At 37.7% G+C, this 16,343-nt stretch overlaps 1 long non-coding RNA gene across 1 annotated transcript in view; it reads left to right on the top strand.

The window, feature by feature from the left end:
* LOC120587638 (uncharacterized) overlaps positions 1–16,343 on the top strand; it is an 89,090-nt gene that overhangs the window by 70,192 nt on the left and 2,555 nt on the right. The window lies entirely within an intron of this gene.

Here is a 16,343-nt window from a genome sequence, read left to right as displayed (position 1 = left end):
AACTAACTCATTGTACTTTAAGTCATTAATTTGTTTTTCAAGTAATGAAAGACTTGGTGTCTGTGGCTTTGGAGGGAGAATTACTCCTGTGATACTCCCCCCTTTTGGATCACTTTATGCTTCTGTGTCCCTTGGCAGAAGGTCACCCCTCTTGTCAGGCAACCCTTTCCATACAGCTTTCTCTGAAGGTTGTACCCCATGGAGTGTTATATAATATTCATGGTTCTTTGAGGATAACTTCCTGGAAGAATAATGGGAGATATGCTCAGGCAGGTGAGAGTTTGATTGACCTGGCTGTTGTGAACCCCATGGGAATGCATTCCGAGCCTTCCATTTGTCTCCAACTCTGAATAACTGTTCAGTCAGCGACATGTCTCCTATCACCATGGTAGATATTAAGGACCACCAATCTCTCTGAGAATTTTGATATGAAGCCTCTCCCTAAGAAAAACTTACATACTCAATTCTAATGTAATTTTAGGACTTCACAGATTCCTAAAATCTACTCATGATCTTTCGCGGTTAAAGACTTGTGTTCTAAGTAAAGAAAATATGCCGTCTTTGGAATCCTCGGGATCTCCAGAAAGTGGCCCACGTTGTGTTCTGTAACTCATGGCATTTGTTACTTTACCTTTACAAGGAATGGCCTCTCTATCTGAGCATGTGGTTCTATGCTGCTTCTTTTTGATGTGGATTTCCCACTCTTGAGTTTGAACTTTATGTACCAGAAGGGCAAAACCTTTCTAAGGTCACGCGTCATCTCCCAAACTCTGTCTTGCACTGAGACTTTGAGGGTGGACTATCAGAGTATAATGAAAGAGAAAGGAAGGGGTAGCACTAATTGGAGACATTCTTAGACCTTTTGCTACTACTGATAGAGATTTCCTTCCTTATTATCCAAGGATCTGGATTTGCATCCCCCAAAACAGCTGTGTGTTTGGGAAAATAGCCACTCCCATTCTGTTCCTCTTTTGTATCTCTCCTCCTAAGTGACTACACAAAGTGAGCAAGCAGTTTTGAGGAACAAAACAAAGGACTGAAGCACAAGCATTAAGACAACTCAAGAGACAGAGGGTGTGGTTTAGGTAACATACAACTCCTTAACCCAACAGGGACACAGAATCAATAAGCAGAGACCACGTCTGCTTCTCTAATTCATTGTATCCCCAACTGCTAGCCAAGTGTAGTACTATTTGAAAGAAACCATTTTTCATAGCCACTAGGTGTATAAACACAAGTTTATGCTCACCCATGTAGCACATTCTGCTGCAAGAAATTCACTGAAGATGGGCAAGGATAAGGCCAGAAAGATGAGCATAATAGGTTGGTGGAAAAACTATAGAAGAAAGCCTGGTAGTAAATGACTCCAATGATATTCACCAAAGAAAAATGCAAGAATGTTATAAACAGAATTTTAGTCATCACAAAACATGTAACAGTTTAGGCTCTGCAGATACAAAGACCAACACAGATGATGTCTAGCACGGTATTAAGTTCTACAAAAGCTCAGTAATCGCATTTTGATGTCAAGAGGTTAACACTGCTGGCCTGTTTTCTTCTGGTTGAATTCTTTCAGCCCATGCCAAAATAGCTGCCTCATGGTAGAATCCACATCTTTGAAGGCTTTGCTGGTTCCATCTACAGAGACAACAACAAGTCTCAAAGCCCCCCGATATTCTGCCTCTTTGTACTACAATTTCCTCTCCATCCTGGGTGGTGAAAACGGAGGCAGGGCACCTAAAAGGCAAATCTCACTACCCAGCCAGATGTTTGCCTTTGCTGTGCCATGAACTAGCAGTAAGTACAACATTGTGCTAGGTCAATCTCATGTGGGCCTCAGTTGCCTCATTTGTAAACGAAAGGGTCAAACCAGTGCCCTCTGGTTCCATGTTTAGCTACTCTACTTTTCATACCTCTCCTAATATTTTGATCTCTGATGCCTATACAGATGTGTAATGGCTTACAGAGTGGGCACTCTATAAACAGTGGAAATTTTAGGGCTCATCTCAGTTCCACAAATATGTCTCTAGTATAATTCTCACTCTGTGCTTAGCTCCCATATTTCTCAATTCAGGAATATCCAAGCAAAGTTTATTTCCAATGGCAATCTACAATTAGATTATTGCCATGAAATACTTAAGCCTTTCTAGTTCTTTCCAGGACGTCTAGCCTCTTGGATCCCTGTATGGATTTTATATCCCCCTCCCACTTTCCGGCCTAAGCAAGAGTGTTAAGTAACTCTTTGCACTTAATTATTTCCAAGTTTCCTAAAAACTCAGTCACGTACTCTTCTTCCTCTGCAATGCTGACCGCATAGCCCTGTTTTGGGGGAGGGAAAGGGTGTGCACACTGAATAAAAGCCAATGACTGGCCCAAAGGACATATACTGGTGTTTTCATCCCCCAGTGTGGTAATGTTATTCATTTGTAATATCTTATATTTTTTTGATATAAAATTAACATGGTTTCCAAAGTAAAAACTATACAAAATGTATACTCAGAGAAGTGTTACCTGGCCCCACCACCACCACCATCATAACCCATCCTTTCCACTCCATTTTCCCACATCCCCTATAGGTTACTCATTTTGGATTTACCCTTCCTGTGTTTCTTTTGGCAAAATTTAAACAGGTATTTCATATGTGTATATTTTCTTCCTCCTCCTTTTTTCTTACACAAAAGATAGCATAGTATAAATTGTGTGTATACTCTTTTGCCTTTTGCTTTTTATCACTTAATTAAAATATCCTAAAAGTCACTCCATCTCAGGCATAGAGATCTCCCTTCTTTGTTTGACAGCTCCATAGTACTCCATTGAGTGGATGTATCAATTTACTGGGTTCACTGGATATAGAAACTTAGGTTGTTTCCCATATTTTGCGATGATAAGCACCGTCGCAATGAAAAACTTTGTGCATATTTATTTTCACGTTGTTGGAGGGTTGGAGATATATCTTCAGAGTAAATTCCTCTAAGAAGGATTGCTAGATCAAGAGATAAATACATATGTAATTTTGTTAGATATTGTCAATTTCCCCTCCAAAGTGCCGTATCATTTTTCGTTGCTATTAGCCATGGGAGTGTTTGTGTCCTCAGAGTTTTGTTAAAGAGTGCAGTCAAGCGTTTTAAACTTTGTTTTTTATTCTGATAGGTGAGACATTGTATCACATTTTAAATTTAATTTTCATCTCTCTTATCATGTGAAAACATAAGCATTTTTTTAATGTATTTAAGAACCATTTTAAAAATAATTTGGACATTTTTATAACAATTTTGCTCATTTTTCTAATGGGTTTTTGGTTTTCGTTTTTCCCCCGATTTCAAAAGTTTTTTTTATAATTTGGGGACATTAGCTCTTTATTTGTAATATGCATAAAAATATTTTCTCCCAGTTTGTCATTAACTTTTGAATTTGCTGCTCATGGTGTTTTTAACCATGCAAAGTTGTTGTTTTTAAATGTTATATAGTCAAATTTATTATTATTATTATTACAGCAGGATTTCAAGCCAAACTTAGACTCAGATCAGATCCAAGTTAGTAATTGGTTTACTCATATTTTCTTTTAACTCAACTCACAAATTTATAAGGCTTTATTTTTTATACTTATCTCTGAAAACTTTGAAGTTTATTTTTGTATATGTTTTAAGATACAGATTCATTTTATCTTTTTTTAAATGCTATCAATAATCAGTACTTCTATTTGTATCATATACTAAAATTTTCTGTGTATGTGGTCTGTTTCTGGATTATACTTTATTTTACTGGTTGGTCTGTCTACCTATCCTTCATCAAAGCTCATTTTTATTTCTTAATGCATTTCTAGTTATTTTTGCGTGTTTATTTTTTCTATATAAACTTTTATATTGATTTTTCTGTAAAAATTTTTAAATGTGATATTTTATTGGGATTGTATTCAATGTACAAATTCACTAAGGGAGAAATAACATCATTATGATATTGAGACATCCTAAGCAAAAACAAAGGCTGTCTTTCCATTTGAACAAGTCTACTTTTGTGTTTTTAAGGAGAGTTTAAATTTCTCTGCTTTGGATTGTGCATATTTCTTATTGAACTCGTCCCTGAGTATTTTATCCTCTTGTTGTTATTCTAAATGTAATTTTCTCTATCATTATACCCTCTAATTATTATTGTTTGTGTATAAAATATTTATTGATTTCTAAATGCTAATTTTAAATTATGCATTTCTTTCTAAATTTAGTAAAATATTTGATCGTTTCAGTTAGTTTTAGTATTGATTGAGTTTACATACTATCATATCATCTGCAAATATTGATAGTTTTACTTCTTTGTTTCCAATTCTTGTGCCTCTAATTGATTTACCTTGTCTAATTGCATTAGCTAATATTTTCAGTACAATGTTAAAAAAAGAGGAGATAATAAACGTTTTTGCTTTGTTCCTGATCTTAATAGGTATGCCTCTAATGTTTTCTCACTAAGTAAGATGCTGACTTTAAGATCGAACTATATATTTTTATTTTATAAGGAAGTAGCTATCAATCCTACATTCTTGAGTTCTTTTGTCAGGAATATATGAAATTTTTTCAAAGATTTTTTTCCACATCATGGCAATCATCATGATTTTTCTCCTTAGATATGTTAATGTATTATATTATCCTAATATGTTTGCTAAAACTAAAAAAAAAAATTTATTCTTGCAATAAATCCCACCTAGTTATAATAAATTATTTTCCGAATGTGGTGTTGGATTTTGTCCACTACATTTTATAACAAGTCATATTTAACATCATCTAATCTTCATCTAAGTAAGTCCACTCCTCAATTATTATATTCAGAGTCACTTGTATAAGATGTAGAGTAAGAAATCATGACACGCATGGTTTGGACGTTCTTTTGGTTTTTAACTGAACTTCTTGCTTATATTGATTCCAACCTTCTTATATTTCCATCAAAATAGATGAAAAACTATGCTTGTGATTTAATTGATCCTGCCATCAAATCCAGACGCCTTCATGGATACTCCTTGCGGCATGTGTATTAAGAGCACATTAAGTTCCCATACCCGCTTCCAGTACAGCTGAGAGAACTAACCAAAATCTTAGATTATCCCTCAGCCTTCTCTACTGCAAGCCAAAACCCCTCTGCTTCAGAGGGAGAAGTGGAAATATCTTAGACCCTAAGGTTCAGAGTCAAGGTCTAAAAATATTCAACATCCAGACCTTTAAACAAAACTTCTAAATTCTTGATTTATATTTCCAACAAAAGGGCTGGTTCTTATAGTGAAAAGCAATCTACCCAAAGTCTCAAGTGAAAAACCTTGGAGTTTTCTTCAATTTCTCCCTTTCCCTTCTCAACAGCATTCTTACCCACCTAGACCATTCAATCCAACATCAAGTACTTATTCTACCACCAAGATAAATCTGCAAAATTCATTTTATTCTTTCAGTCTCCCTAGCCACCAAGTAAGTCAGCACATTACTTACTACTAGATTCTCTGCTTTCTACTTCTACATTACTTTTTTTAAAGATCTCTCTGAATGCTGATTGGATGATTAGCTGTGGTCGGGAGTAACTCACATTGTATCTCTATTTGAAGGCTTCTCAGGATGATTCTTTCTGCCTAACATATCACTGCATCCCTCATTCTTTGGTTGTCACATGACTAGCTTCTCTCAACATTTAAGTCTCTGCATATGAAGCTTAAATGTGACCTTCTCAGAGAAGCCGCCTCTGACCACTCTATATGGAAAGGTCTCTGCTATTTTCTGTCCCTGAATTTTGTTTATTTATTTCATGGCACTTATATAAAGTTAAATTTATTTAATTAATTAATTAATTAATTGTGGTCCTCCCTCCACTAAACTACAAATCCCAGGAGAACAGAGACCATACCTGTTTTGTTCACCTCTAACCACAGTAACCCAATGCCTGGTAGGTAGTATGTGCTCATTGAATAAGTATCAGATAAATAAATGAATGAGCTGAGTGGGAAAGAAAACACTGAACCATCTGACTCTTTCAGATGTAGAATATTTGGCCCCAAGTGGGGTGTTAGAGTTTCCGCAAAATTCCCAGGAAAGCTAAGAGCTGATAAAAGGTTTGAGTGTCCTTTTACATACGTCCGTGTAACCCTGACAAGAGCTTCTTTTCTCGACCATTTTCTGAGTTCCCAGACTCACAGTTCTGGACATATTCCTCCTTGGAAAACTTAACTCTAGTGCAAGTTAGTAACTGCTCTGATATAGTTTTCTTTTTTGCTTTCTTTGAGAGAGCAGTTGTTTCATTTAAAATATAATAATAATAAAGATAACCTAAAGGGTAGAACTCCAGATCCTGGATTTAATTTCTTGGGGCAAAAAGAGAAGCATTTGATGATGCCAATACTGAGTGTGTGTGTGTGTGTGTGTGTGTGTGTGTGTGTGTGTGTGTGTGTGTGTGTGTGTGTGTCTGTGTTTATACATATGTGCGAGCTCCCCTACGTCTCAATTCTCCCTGACAACCACTTTCAATAAATCCATGTGACCTCAATCAAAGATGCTGTAGACCTTTTTTGTTTCACTTGCTGTGTAACTTGGGCTAAAGGAACTTGAGAGATTTCTTTTGAAGGAACATCTGTATCCTGGAGCTAGCCCATTAAACTCTCGCCCCTGCCCCACCCCTCATTCTTTCTCTCTCTCTACTCATCTTCACCTTCTTTTGAAGAGGGTGTTCTGGTTCGAAACTTTGTAACCCAGAATTTCTGGCTCTGAAATATTTCACTCAGTTCTCTGCAGTCATTTACAAATAAACCTGCCAGGCAAAAATCTCATTGCCAGCAACCCGCAGTGGCTCCAGTCATGTGTTTATGGAGATCTGGTATCTTCAGGAATAAAACTGGCTCTAAGGAAAGCTTTTATGGGGGTGAATGTGACTTGAGATTGAAATGTTCTCGGACAAGAATCCTAGAATCATATGTTGTACGTATTGCTCTCCTAGCTCCTCAGGAATCTAAAGGAATCCTGGAAAAAAAGGGTGGAAGAATATCATGGGTATTTTTCCACTGTTGCAAAGCAATAATCTCAGGAAAAGAAAAAACAACTGGTTTAAATTCATACAAAAAAGCAACGGGTAGGACCAGAAACAAAGACCACACTTTACGATGGTCACTTCCTGTGCTTCACTACTTAAACCTAAAGAGTTTTGACCTTGGGTCCTAGAGGCAATCTGCCATGGTAAAGCTGGTGAACTTGTCTGTCCACTGACGCCCAGCATCCTTTTTAAGAACATTAGGCTTCTGCTGGGCCTCCAGAGAATCCCATTTGAGCCCTAGGCAAGAAACATAGTGTGGCAGATTTACGTTAATGTCCCCAGTTGTTACCCTTCTTGGAATCTATGCCCTTTCTCACGAAACTGAAAAATCGTCTCACGATGGATGGTGCATCACCCCTACCCCTGAGTTCAGCCACGTGACGTTCTTGGCCACTGAAAGTGATAATGTGCCATTCCAAGCCTAGGCTTCAAGAAGCCATGCCTGCTTTCATTTGCTTTGTCATACTTCCACTATCACCCTGAGAAAGACATGCTTGGGTTAGCCCACTAATCCAGGGAGGAAGATGAAAAACATGTGGAACCAAGTTGACTCAGCCAGGCCCAGCATGCTCAGCCAAACTCCAGCCACCCCCTAGATGTAGGAGGGAGCCCAGCCTGCATCAGCTGAACTCCACAGATGTGTGAGAAATAAATGTTTATTGTTGCATGACATTGAGCATTTGTGGTTGTGTGCTCCACATCAAAAGTTAACTATCACGGGGCTAACAATTAAAGCTCTTTAGACATTCTATATTTGAATAACAATGCCTTATATTCATATAGCATTCTGATGTTTTCTAAATATTTTACACAGTATATCTTATTGAGCTTTTATGATAACCCTTTGAAGTGGGTTGGAGAGGTCTTATTTCCATTTTACAGACGAGGATACTCAAGTGCAAAAAAAGCAAAATCAATTTGCCTGTAGGGTCATAGCTAAAGAAAAGTAGAAGCCACAACCCTCTAGTCAGTAGCTCTGCATTCTTTTTACCACTGGAGGTTGTAGGTAGGGGAGAAAGGTAAACATGCCGGTAGCTGCATCATACAATCAGAAGAGCATGCTAAAAGAAAATTTGGATTGGGGGAAAAAAAAAAAAAACATTGGCTGCTTATTTAATGGACTAGATTCCTCTGGCAAACATTTCTGGAAAATGGGAGCCAGAAGTGACATTTCAAAAAGAATAGAATTATGGCACAGAGGAAAGTAGAAGAAATAAAATTCTCTGAGTTCAAGAAGGCTGCATAGATAATATGTATGTAATCTACTGATATTTGCAATATGCCAGAAAACGTGCTATAAATCTGACATACAGTATCTCATTAATCTTCATAATAATACCATGAAGAACACTGTAATGTAATACAATATAATATAACATAACATAATATAACATAAAATACAATCCCCAGAAATTAAACAATAAAACGACTTGCCAAAGCTGACACAGCAAGTGGCATTGGGTTAAAGCTCAAGTTTGTCTGCCTCCTGCATTGGATCCTCTGTCTTTGGTTGAGACTGAGAGACATGAGAAAAGAAGCCAACCCAAATAAGCTGAGTAAAGGAAAGAAGAAATCTAGTGGAAAAGTGGCTGGAGGGTGGAAAAGCTCTCCGAAGACAATGAGCTTCAAAGGGAAGCTATTTCGTGCCCACATGCTAACTCTTGATTGCACCGTCAGAATCTCAGTGGCTCACAGGCCTTCCTTTCCAGTCAGTTGAATCTGCATCATGGGCTCAAGAGCAAAGAGCCCATCACCTCACAGCATCCCCTTTTCTCTCTCCCCTTTGTCTCCATCTCAGCATGCTGCAGCTGAGGGGCTGCTCTTTTGTGGTGATGCTATAGTTTGAGACTACATGGTACATTGGAAAGAGCACAGGCCTCGAATCTAACATTCCCGGGTTTAAAGCCTCGCCTGTTTTAACAGCTGTGCTTCTTTGGATAAGTGACTTAACTTCTCTGAGCCTCAGCAGATAAAAATAGTGTCTACTTCATAGATTCCCCATGTAAAATCCTTGGCTGGGACCTGCAACATTCAAGTATTCGACAAATGTTAATTCGCCTCCCAAGCTACTTCTCTGAAGGCTCAACTGTCTTTCTTGAAGGCCATGAAGGGTAAAGTAGAGGTGGCCAGAAGCAGGACCAGGTTTCAGAGAACAGGCCACCGCAGGTAAATCTAGCATGACAATTCTGCTGCTCTGCTTCCTGACCACAGCCCTCCTCACTGCACAAGGCTGGAACAAAGGAGAAAGACTTTCAACTTCCCACATGTGTCTTGGAACCCACAGGATTCTCTCATTATAGCTCTAGGTCCTGTCTCTTTGAAAGTGAACAAGTGTGCTTAACTATTCACCAGCTGAAGGACATCTGGGTTATTTCTAGTTTTTTTGAGGGAAAAAGATGGGAGGAGAGTATGGCTATAAAAGGGCAATAGGAGGGTTCCTTGTGGGGTTGGAAATGTTCTGTGTCTTGACAATACTGATGTCAATATCCTGATTTTGATACTATATTCTAATTTTGCAAGGCAGCAACATTGAGGGAAAATGAGTAAAGAATATAAGGGATCTCTATAGTATTTCTTACTATTGCACATAGGTCTACATTATCTGAATTTAAAAAGCTTAATTTAAAACATATTATACGCACACACAGTCAACGAGTTTATATCCCCCACTCTCTCCTTCAGAGGCCCCCAGTCCTCATTCATCTTCCTCCCCAGAGGGAGGGATTAGGCCCTGTGACTTTGTGCTTATTGCAGGAACCAAAGGCTCAATTTCTGAGAAGTGTCTATGAGTTCCCATTGCCTCCCATGTCTGGATAGTGTTGGGGGCAGGAGGTGCCTACCCTGGCTCTAGAATCAGCCATTTCTCCAAGGAATCCTGGTTCTATTTACTAGAAAACAAGATCTGGGTGTTGGATATGCTCATTGTTACTTGGGTGTCATTGCTTCTAGATCATCTCAGTGGACAGAGTTAGGAAATACTTATTTGTATACTAACATGTATATGCACACATATCTGTGATTATTTTCTATATATGTATATGTATCTGCATCTATATTAAGTTAAACATAAGATCATACTGATGGCATCAGTTCTCACCCAATACCACGTGGTTCATCTGAAACCTCACTCTTGCTTATTTGTAACCTGCCACTCCAATAATGAGAAACTTCACCATCTTCCATCTATTTACTTGTTTGTTTAATCTCATTATACATGTGTAGTGGTTTCAAATTGTTTATCCTTACACCCACAGGAAACAGCTTTACCAACTAGTCAATAGTGTTTGTGGATAGTTCCTTTTATCTTTATACACAGAGTTTACATTCATTTCCAAAGTCACTTCTGCCATCACCTTTTCTCCCCACTCCCTTCAGTGAAGTCATGTCATACATTTGTCATACGGTCAGATTTTTTTGTCACTGTCCGCATTTCATCCTGAGATCTTCTGATCTCCTCATTAAATTTCTTTACTTTGCATACATTAAGGTTTACTCTTTGTGATGTAAAGTTTTGTGTGGTTTGGTAAACGTATAGATAGCGTCATGAATCCACAATTACAGTATCACACAGAATCGTTTTACTGCTATAAAAACTCCCTATACTTTATCTGTTCAACCCCCATCCCAAATCCTTGACAACCACTGATTTGTTTTTCTTCTCTATAGTTTTTTCTTTCACAGAATATCACTTAAATGCAATCGTATAGTGTAACCTTTTAAGACTGGCTTCTTTCACTTAGCAACATGCATTTTAAAATGTATCTATGTTGTTGGCTGATGGATAGTTCATTCCTTTTTATCACTGAATAATAGTCCATTGCACGAATATATCACAGTTTATTTATTTACCTATTAAAGAACATTTTTGGCTGTTTTTGCTTTGAGAAATTATGAGAAAGCTACTATAAACATTCTCATAGAGGTTTTAATGTGGACACATGTTTTCAGATTAGTTGAATAAATTCCTAGCTGTGCAATCGCATGGTTGTATGGTATAACTATGTTCAATCTTATAAGAAACTGCGGAACTATCTTCCAAAGTTATTGTAGCACTTCACCTCAGTGAATGAGAATTCCTGTCGCTCTGCATCCTTGCCTTCATAGTATCAGGTTTTTGTGCCTTAGCCATTTTAATAACTGAATAGTAGTCTTTATTTAAATTTGTATTTTGCTAATGACAGGGGATGTTGATCATCTTTTCATATGCTTAATTGCTATTTATAGTCTTCTTTGGTGAGGTGTTTGTTCAAGTCTTTTGCACTTTTTTTAATTGGGCTGTTTTCTTCTTATTAGTAATTTTTAAGAATTTATTCTGTTTCAGAAAACCAGTCCTTTGACATATATATATGTATTGTAAATATTTTCTCCCAGTCTGTGTCTTGCCTTTTTATTTTCTAATCATCTCTTTCAAAAGACTATTTAATTAATTAATTTTCTTTTATTGTCCTTGCTTTTTGCACCTTATCTATTTTTTGTTTCTATCTCAAGGTTCAACATCTGTCTCCTGTGTTTTCTCCGTTCTGTCTTTTACGTTCAGGTCTCCAATCCATTTCAAGTTAATATTTTTGTATGGTATGAAGGAAGGAGTAGTGTTCATTTTCTATATGTAGATATCTAATAACTTTAGCATCATTTGTTGAAAAGACTATCTTTTCCCCATTGAATTACCTTAGCACCTTTTTGAAAATCAACTGATATATATATATATATATATATATATATATATATATATATATATACATACATACACACACACACACACACACACACATATATATGTATACATAAATTTCTCAGCTCATCAATTTCATTTCATGGATCTAGGTCTATTTCTAATTCTATTTCTTTGCTGAAGATACACTATCTTCAATATTGTAGCTTTGTAGTAAATTTTAAAATAAGGTAGCATATATTCTTTAATTTTATTTTACTTCTTCCTCGAAATTGTTTAGGCTATTCTAGATACTTTGTCTTTCTACATAAATTTTAGAATCATCTTGCTGATGTCTACAAAAAAAAGATTACTGGAATGTCATTTGGAATTGAATTGAATTGAATTGAATTGAATTGAATTGAATTGAATCTATTGATAAATTCAGTAAGAATTGACATCTTAAAATAGTAAGTGTTTCAACACATGAATATAAATGTCTTTTATTATTTTTGTTTTTTTTTAAGTATCTCTCAGCAATGTTTTTTTAGATTTTAATTATATAGGTATTTATAGTTTGTTACTAGATATTGTATTGTAAATGAACTCTTCAAATCTCATTGTCCAAATGTTTATTGCTAGTAGGAGGAAATAAGATAATTTTTAAATATTGACCTTATATTCTGAGACATGGCTAAATTTGCTTCTTAGTTCTAGTGGCTATTTTATAGATTCCTCAGGATTTTCTACATACATAATCATATTACTTTCAAATGAAGACATTTTTACTTTTTCCAATCTGGGTGTCTTTCATTTCTTTTTTCTTTTTTTTTTACTATCATTTCTTTCTTCCTTTCTTCCTTTCTTTCTTTTTTCTTTCTTTCTTCCTTTCTTCCTTTTTTGCCTTTTATTATTTCAGCAGAATTAATTCTTTTTAAAATAAGTATAAAATGAGCACATTTTGCTATAATTTGTGACTCAAGAAGCCAGGCCATTTAAATCTGTATCTAGAATCCAGTCATCACTGGAATTTTAAGGACAATATCCAGAAGTGACAACTTAACAGACTCATGTATGGACCAGCTTTGTCAATTCAAGCTTATAATGCAGCAGTAAGTATCACCAGAGCCCAAGACCCTGGCTCAAGGAGCATATAAGCTCAAAGGCACTTCCAGATTTCATTCTGTCTATTCTCACCTCCGTTTCTTTGTTTTTCATGTCTCTCTACCTGTTTCCTTTTCCCCGACTCTCCATCTCTCCTTTCTTCCACTTTCCCTTTTCTTTTTTATTTTCTCTTTCCTGCTAATGTTTTCCCTCCGTCTCGTCAGTTTCCAACTACTTTCCGAAACCCTTCATTTACCAACTCTTGCTCATACTCCAACTTGCAGGAGGGTCACATCATTTTTCTTTCCACAGCTGGATCCTTTCTTTTTTACTACCACACCCGAGGGGTTGTCCAGTCTTAATCAACTCTCTCTTACTCCTTCCAAACCCCCTGGCAGTTTTCACAACTGCTGGGCAGGCTGGGAGAAATTGTCCTTATTCTTCTGCAAAGTCTTCCATGGTCTTAAGTCTCACCAACGTGAACCCAATCAACTTAAAATTCCTTCCTCCCATTCTTTTAAATCTGATCATTCTAACTATACAAGGATGTGATTCTCAAGTCTCGCAGAGCATACAAGCATCCATTATGTCTTGGTGGAGCCTGGGAATCTACTTTTTAAAAAAATCTCTTCCCCTCCAAGTAAATTTGATGCAGATGGGACGTGGAGCACGTGTTGAAAAACACGGATGTGGGAAAAGTGGGGGAGAGGGGGAGAGGGCTCTTTTCATTGTGCTGCAAAATGAGTTCCAAGGCCTGACATCTACTCACACATTCATCCCACCAGCAAACTACCCAGATCACTTAATCATGCCTCAGATTCTCAAATGGAAAATGGGGCTAATAAGCTCTACGTATATGTTTCATAGAGTAATAATGAGACTCCAGTGAGTTAATCTAATCGCTTTTTCAAAATAGAAGCTATTGGATATATGCACACGATATTTCCAAAACTTTCTTTATAACATCAAAAAACTTTTGAAACCACTATAAATGCTAAAGGAAGAAAGTCAGAATGGCGTTGCATATCTCTTAATATCGAGTATCGGCTATTAATATAATTTCTCAAAGTAACTATATACAAGTAACTTGGGGATCTTATGAAAGGCAGATTTGGCTCTGAGATGTGGGCAGAGTCCTGAGACTTTGCCTTTCTAATGAGCTCCCAGGTGATGCTGCTACTGCACTTCAATGAACCACTCTTTGAATAGTGAAGGGGTTTTTGCTCTAACTAGAGAAGTTAGACAAGGATGGAGTGAGTTGCCAAGAAAAGGTGTGATTCAATTTGGCTCTTGAGAGAGGGTGGAGAGTGAGAAAAGAGCAGAGTTCAGACTCTCCAGAGTCCCATTCTTGAGGAAGTCATGGCACTGGCATCAGAGAGAGAAAGTTCTGTTCTGAGACCAGGCCCCTGGGAACATGGAGCAGAAGGAAAAGATAAGGGGCTCTGCATCCCCACCTTCCCAAGGAGGAGCTAATGTCAACAGGCAGGGTTCAGAGTTGACAGGGCTGTGAAGTCCCAGAGTACACAGCATTGAAAGCCCAGGAAATTTTGGTTTTAGAGAGAGAGACCTTTGCAGTGACCAGGCTGTGAGGAAGCTCAGATGTCCTAGTTGATAGGATAGCATTCTTTACTAAACCCCCAGAAAGAGTCTTTAGATCTTTTTGCATATTGCAGTGAGATATACAGAAAAGTAAGCATGAGGTCTTTACATGAGAAAAAAAATGCAAACATCTATGTTGGCTCCTTAATTTTTTGCCCCACTCTCTATCAGGTTAACTCTACTGTTGTCTGTCCTGTATATCTCTGGAAGCCTGAGCTTTATGGAACTGTTTCATTGGGCTCCTTTGCCTTCTGGCTCTGGTTGGGTTCTTCCAATGAGAGGCACCAGCAGGAGAGATTACAGGAAGGAAGGAGAGAGCTTGGGGTATTTATTCCATGGACAGCTGCCTGATGAACCATGTGTTTGTGGTAACTGCCTTCTCTACCGAAAGCCACAGCTCCTGCCAGTCATTTCTCTGCTACAACATCTACTATCATGTCTGGGTTCTGGAAACCAATACTCCCCCAGAACCCCTTCAAGCCTTTGTGTGCTACTAGCATCCCACCATTGCTAGCCCTGGGTTGCTTCACTATCCTTTGTTGATTTCCCTTAATCCTCCCATACTTTGTAAATAATCCCTTTATTTAAACTCTACTCTTAGTGTGTTTCATTTTCAGACCTATTCTGATACAATATCCATAACCAGAACATTCTCACAATACACCTTATGGTAACTGGGGAGTACCCTGTACTTAAATGGCTGCCATGGGAGTGAGAATACTGGACGGATAGGAAGAAATCAAAGCTATTTGCCTTAGTATATAGCGAGTAAAATGGGAAGAAGCTGAGGCTTCTGAGCGCTTCGGGATTAAGAAGGAGAAGCAAGATGACACAATGACCTATGAATGTAGCATTAGTCATCCAAGCCCTCTCATCTCCTGTGTTTTCACATACCTTATCTGCTAATCATCTTTAGAGAGCTGAGTGTGAGCCCTGTTGAAGGCTGAGAGAATCAACCTTCTGGTTTCTCTCTTCTTTACATTGAAAGTCCAAGCTCTGGGCCAGAGTTGTGCAGGTTCAAGCCCACGTTCACACTCTTTGGAAGGAGGATCAATTTACAGGGTCTTCAGGTATGTAGGTGAGTGGTTTACTTTCTGGAAGCAGTGGATGCAAAACTGGCTGGGGGAATTTGTCACTTGGAAGACCCCAGAGACAATAATTAAAATCTTGAACTTCGGTGCTTAACTGCCTGAGTTTGAATCCTAGTTCTGCCTTTTCTTGCTGTTTGACCTTTGGCTCTTTACTCCATGTTTTTAAACATTGACAACCTTATTAGTGAAGAGCTGATTATTATTAACCTATCTCAAACACTGTGAGAATTAAATAATATAATCCATGTACGGGGCTTAACACAGTACTTGGTACTTAGTAAACACTCAATGGAATTCACCCAGTATTCATGTTATTACTGTGCTGTCATCATCATCGTCAGCATCATAATCATAAAAATGATGCAGATGGTTATAAGGATGAAGACACACCACCTTCTCAAGTCCCACCTAAATTCCATAATCCCATTTACCCATTCTGTCAAAATTGGAAGTTTCTTCATATTATTCTGCCCTGAGCCTCCAAGACAATATGATCCAACCTACTCTGTGCCTCAGATTCCTCAAGTTTCTAAGGAAATTTGGGTTTAGAGGGTGTAGTGCATGCAGACAAGAACTTTGCATCGCCTAAGAAAGGTTTCCCAGGAACATAGCGAGAGCAGCAGAGGAGGAAGCAAACAGGTATGAAAGGAAGGGTATAAGAGAAAATGTTTTTTTAAAAGTGGGTGAGGAGTATGTTTTCTCTTCTTTCTAGGGCCAAAACTATAAATTTTATCTCATTAAGATCTTCCATGTGTACCTGTAATAGTTCCCTTACTTTATGAGTTGTCTATGCCAAAGAAGCTGGACCCAGGCCTTGGACTTTTAAAGTTACACTCCTCATCTCAATGTGA

This window comes from Pteropus medius, unplaced genomic scaffold, assembly GCF_902729225.1.
Source record: "Pteropus medius unplaced genomic scaffold, Ma_sr-lr_union100, whole genome shotgun sequence".
NCBI classification, from domain to species: Eukaryota; Metazoa; Chordata; class Mammalia; order Chiroptera; family Pteropodidae; genus Pteropus; species Pteropus medius.
The sequence above is the reverse complement of the archived record's forward strand: the minus strand, read 5'-3'. Positions and strand labels throughout refer to the sequence as shown.